The following is a 5,892-nucleotide window of genomic DNA, read 5'->3' on the forward strand; positions in this document are numbered from 1 at the left end:
CCTGCTGCTTTAGAAGCAGAAAACCAGATGGGCTCATTGAACTTTAGATGATGCAAGAAAATCTTGGGTAGTGCTTTGGATGTAGGATATTCAAGCTATTGGGAACCTCTGAAGATATCTGGTCCAACAGCCCCAAAGCAAAGTCAGCTTAGGTGAGATTGCCCAGGGCTTTGTTCAGCAAAGTTTTGAATGTCCTCAAGGATGGAGATTCCCCCACACTTCTGGTCCTCTGTGTTGAACCATCTTCAGGATAAATTTTTCCCCAATATCTAATCCAAGCTTTCCCTTCTGCAATGTGTCCTTCCATGCCTGTGTGTACATCAGGTTCATCAGGACCCATTCAGGGCCCGTTATACCTCCCTTGTAAACCAGATTGTTTGGCACAAATTTCCTGTCTTAAACAGAGGTTTGTGGGCCTTCTGAGCACCTTGGATTCTGCCAGTGTGAGCAGGCCTGGATGGGAGGTCTCACCTCTCCAGGGTGCATCAGTGCTGCCTTTGAATGGCTCTCACCTGTGTAACAGGACGAGGATTTGCTGTTACTGTGACTGGAGACACCCCGAGCAACATCCAAACATCACTCCCATAACCCGCTTTCAGGATCATCCAGGAGGTGGTGGGTCTGGAGAAAAAGGACACGTGGCAGCCTTTGGCCTGCTGCATCCACCTGGGGAAACAAAGGCATGGATAATAAAGGTCACCTGTTCACCTTCATGGCTGACAACTGAGCCAAGACATTCCTTCTCCCCAGTACCCTGAGCACTCCTCCAGACTGCCTGGGGTCACACAGCATGAGGCCATGCTCAGACACAGCTTTTGGTGACAAGCTCACAAGCAGGTGGACCTCTTCCAGAACATTTTGGCAGCTGGGAATCATCTCAGTGAAAGACAGAGCTGTGACATGTTTGGCTGTGCCTTGTAGGAGGGAAGAAAAAATTAAAAAAAAAAAAAAAAGAGAAAAGAAAAGACAAAAAGGAAAAATAGTTGTCTACAACATCCCAGCCTGTCCCCGATCCTAGGAGTGGATGTGAGGGCTTGTTGAGGGAAAAGGTAGCCTGACCCTGAGCAGTGAGAAAGGGAGAGGCAGAAGTCATGAAACAGGGCTCTGTTTGGACTCAAATTTGATTTGCATGGTTAAAACTTGCTGATCCCATACAAGGTTCTCCTGGCTGGGAGCTGAACTTCGTTCCACAGCCAAGCTTTCTTCTTTTCCAGAGTGTTCAGCATAAATCAGACTTTCACAGACATCTTTGAGTGGAAGGAGCAAGAAATCACGTTTTGTCTCCTGTCCAGGAACTCTGGGAGAAAGGAGCTGTCAGAACCCAGGAACCAGCCCAGATCTGCTGACATGTGCTCTGTGAATCCTCCTGCCTGGCGTTGCCCTCACCCATCTGCAGTAACAACTCCACCAGCTCCCATGAGCTGCTTTTCCCAGACGAGATCCCAGCCAGGCTCCTGACACCCAAGTGGAGCTGTGCCCTGAGCAAGGGATACCCAGCCAAAACATCTTTTGGGCTGGGTTACACTCTGCCCTGAATCTCACCCAAGCCATTAAGAGGGTTTTAAAGCAGATCCAGACCTGGTGTGATGCTGTGTTGTGACCATTTGCACTCCCCTGGGGTCATATCTTTAGGGTCTTTTTTCCCCTAAAGGATCAGCCCAGAGAAGTCACCTTTCCATGTGCTTTTCTAACTCTCTTGTCACTAGTCTCACTAGGAATTATTTTCTGAATATTTAGGTAGAATTTCCCTTGCTGTACCTTTTGTTTCCAGAAGGATGGTGGGTCCATTGTCTCTTTCTTTTCTGACTGAATATCTTTCTCCACATCTTCCAGCTTGGCAAAGTACTGCTAATTTTCCTTGTACAGCTTCATAGGCATTTGAGGGAGAGGGGCAAGTTTCCACAAACTTGGAAAGTTTGGGTCATGGGTCATGTCCATCTGAGCATTTCTTGTCAGAAAGGGAGGCTTTGGTGGAGGTGGCTGCAGAAATCCTACCAACACCTGCAGTGGACCAAAAGCTCCACTGCTGATCCTGCTGAAACAGAGGGTTAAAGCCTCTCTTCTAGAGCCATTCCCTGCTAGTGAGATCCATACAGTCCATTAAAATTAGGGATCTTATTATGGGCTATATAAAAAAGGTAAAGAGGAAATGAGAACCTTATGAAGGGTTTCTTATGTGTGCAGATGGCAAGGGCATCTGAGGCTAAGAAAGCCTTTCCAACAGGCTTTTTCCAAACAGAAATGCTTACTTTACAGTGTTTCCTCTCTTTTAAAAAGAAATAATAGATACAGGAATATCTATTCTGCACAATTCCCACTTGCTAACCAGCCACACTGTCCTTGGGATAGAGAAACAGACCCTAACCCATATAATTCACTGTCCTGTTTTCAGCTGGGATAGAGTTAAATTTTTTCCTAGTAGCTGGTACAGTGCTGTGTTTTGGATTTAGTATGAGAATAATGTTGATAACACACTGCTGTTTTAGCTGTTGCTAAGTAGTGCTTACCCTAAGTCAAGGACTTTTCAGTTTCCCATGCTCTGCCAGCATGGAGGTGCACGAGAAGCTGTGAGGGAGCATGGCCAGGACAGCTGACCCAAAGTGACCGAAGGGATAATCCATACTATAGATCATCATACTTGGTATATACACAGGAGGGGAGCTGGCCAGGAGCCACTTATTACTGCTTGGGGATGGGATGGTGAGCAATTGTGTCATGCAACACTTGTTTTTCTTGGGTTTTAGTCCTCTCTCTTTTTGTTATCTCCCTTACTAATATTAATTATTTAATATTATACTATAACTAATTTCAGTTCTCAAACTGTTCTCAGCCCATGGGTTTTACTTTTTTTCTAATTCTCATCCCTACCCCACTGGATGAGGGGGACTGAACAACAATCTCCACGGTACTCAGCTGTCTGCTGGGGTTACACCAAGACATGCTCTCAGGAGCACAGTCTCCTTGTCCCCTAGCACCAAATTCAGCTTTCAGATGCACTTGCTCTCTCTCTTGAAGAAGAAGCATACTGTGTTTGCTGCCTCCTGCAGCCTGACTGAGGACTGGTAGCACATTCATCAGCACACAGGAATTATTTGAGTCTATTGAATAGCATCAGGAGCACAGAGAGCTGGCCAAAACTGGGAATTCAACCGTCCAGCAGTGGCCACTACTCTGCCTCTGCTTCAAAGCAGCAGAAACCAGGGACCTCAAGCATGAATGGACTTTGTGTCTGTAGCAGAACCAGAGACCCTCAGAGTCTGGGCATCTATTTGCTTGGTCTAACCACCTCCTAGGACATTTTTAACCTGTCTTATCCTGTCCCCACATGTATGGCTGTCCTGTCACACAGCAGTGCCAGAATGGGACAAGGTCCCAGAGCTGCTCTCTGAACCTATAGGATCCTGTGGGAACCCTTGGCTACTACCTTAGGTCCTTTAGGGGCCACAAAACCAAGCAGAGACAGGAAACATCCTTGGAGCATGATCCGTATTTTTACAGAAGTATAATCTCTCTCTAAAGGTGTTGTAGGAGAGTGATTCACATCTCCCTGTGCAGGCTGAGAGCTGAAGCACAGTGAGGCTAAGTGACATGAGCAGGGCTGGGCACATAACCTGTGACAGAGCATAAAGAGCAGCCCAGCAGTGTTGTGAGCCCTTTTCACCGCTGCTTGTCACCACTACTCAGTGTCAGAGCTCTGGCCACCTTGCCTCCCTGCCCACCCAGCCAGGCAGCCCACTCCTTTCTCCTTCAGACTCTTAAAATAAGACTCGCAAAGCCTCGAGCGTGGTTTCGATTTCATTAATAAATCCCTGCTTGCACTTGAAGCTGCTGTGCCTTTTAAAACATCATCCGTGGCTCTGGTTACACTCCTGATGAAAGCAGGCATGGCCCTATTAGTTTTCATGGCAAACAGCACTGCCACGTCCTGCGATCCTTTACGCACTCGCTGTAACCCAAGTTTCACAGGAAAGGGAGGGGGCAAAAAAGGCATCTTGAAAGGCAGTGTCCTTCTCCTTCACTGCAGACCGAGGGCACTGCACACTTGAATCCCTCTCAGAATCAGCTTTCATTAATCAGTACCATTTAAAAATAGTTTTGATTATTTTTAAATCGCTACCAACAATCACCTCCTGGCTCTGCAACTCCCACCTGATGCCTGTGTCCCTCCAGCCCTGGGAAGGGGCTGTACCAAGGGGCGGGAAAGGGCATGGGGTGTGGAGAAGGGAAACAGGAGCTGCTTGAGCAGTGAGGAGCAACAGCTGTTCTGTAGCGCAGTCTCCTCTTCGTGGCTCAGAGAGGAGGTGTTTTTGCTGGGGAGCAGAGCTAAGTGTCCACAGCCAACCAGTGTGAAAAACCCACCCCATGGCAACAGGTTTGCTCTGGGTCATTAATCCCAGATCTGCAAATGGGTAAATCTAGGCACAAAGGGTTTAATGTTTGCTAGTGGCAGAGGATGGGGAGGACGAGGGGAACTGTTCCAAAACTGCTGGAGTGAGTTTCCAAATGCCTTCGGCTTTGCTCTGTCCCTTAGGCAATTCTTGGAGAGCTCTGTGGAAGTGAGTTTGCAGCAGAAGCCGAGAGACCGTGCTCAAACAGGCCAGCAGGAAACCAGCACAGGGATGCAGGAGTGTGGCAGAGATTAAAGGAAATGGGAAAGGGGAAAGGAAAGGAAAACAGAGAGAAAGGAAAAGATATTAAGAAAAAAGAGACTAATGAAACAAGAAAAAAGGTGAGAATAAGAAGAGGAGAGAGAGGAAAGTCAGGAAGCCCCTTTGCATCTCCTGAAGCAGACAGGTGCTGAGGGCCATGATTCCTCCCTCCTGCCCTGGATCACACATCTCCACCTGTGTCCCAGCATGTTCCCTGCCCCACAGAAGTGCTGGCTGCCCTGCCCACCCCAGAGCTAAGCCTGGCAGCTGTCAGAGGGGCTGGATGGCCAAGCCCTGGCCTGGCTCTCTTGCTGCTCACACAGAGCAGCCGGGAGAGGGTGGCAGGTGAGCAAGGCACAGTCATTGCTACAACAGATGGTAGAGGCATGACATTACATGGCAGGACTATTATTTATTGAGTGCTCGTGTTTGTCATGGCTGAAGATGACATCTTATTAAAGAGTCATGACACTGGGCGATTTTTTTAAGCCTAGGGGCCAAGAAGGCTAATGAACAGGGATAGCTCCAGGAATAGATGGAGGGAAGTGCTGTTTTCAGGTCACAGGCAAAGCTGACTAATGTTTCACTGACCTGATTTCTGGGTGATTTCCAGGCACATCTTGCTCCTGCTGATTAGGGATGGATGCTTCTTGCCATGGCCTGACAGTGTTGGCTCAGGGGGAAGCTGCTCTCTCTCAAGAGACCCTGTGGCAAGGGAGCAAAGCCTGGGATGTGTCATGAGAAAGCTCCCACCCACGGACAGCCAAACACCAGCACGCCTGCAAACAAGGGCATGTGGCGGGTAATGGCTTTTGGACGGGTTTCCCCAAATCTCACCTTGCAGGAGGTTTGGAGGAGAGCTCTCAGAGACCACAGGCAATAGCTGCGGGAGTGTGGGAATCGAGACCCCGCTTGTCACTGTGGCACTTTCCCTCCTGTGTGATGCTTGTCAGGACAGCTAGACCAACAGCAGGGCTGCCTAGCTCATTTTGACCCTCTCAGCCTGCCCTGGCACCAGCTCTGCAAGGCTTGCCCTCCTTAGCCTGAAACAAGAGCAGTCTCCCTGCAGCTCCCATGCACTGGCTCCTTATCGCTGACCCGCTCTGTCAGTGCAGATGCTTGACTAATGTTCCCTTGTAAAATGTTGTGTTAAGCACATTCCAGGCGCTGACATTAAATACTCGGGCCAGGGCAGCGCTCACCCTCCGGCGGGCGCAGCGCTGAGCCAGCCCCAGCCACTCGC

At 49.0% G+C, this 5,892-nt stretch overlaps 1 long non-coding RNA gene across 1 annotated transcript; it reads right to left on the reverse strand.

Annotated features, from left to right (window-relative positions):
- Positions 1-327: 327 nt before the first annotated feature.
- Positions 328-5,368, reverse strand: LOC137478690 (uncharacterized). Its single transcript, XR_011001730.1, has 3 exons — positions 5,241-5,368; positions 1,759-2,032; positions 328-914 (listed from the first exon to the last, which is right to left on the reverse strand). It is a non-coding gene; the product is annotated as an uncharacterized lncRNA (long non-coding RNA).
- Between the last annotated feature and the right edge of the window lie 524 nt (positions 5,369-5,892).

This window comes from Anomalospiza imberbis, chromosome 9, assembly GCF_031753505.1.
Source record: "Anomalospiza imberbis isolate Cuckoo-Finch-1a 21T00152 chromosome 9, ASM3175350v1, whole genome shotgun sequence".
Taxonomy (NCBI): Eukaryota; Metazoa; Chordata; class Aves; order Passeriformes; family Viduidae; genus Anomalospiza; species Anomalospiza imberbis.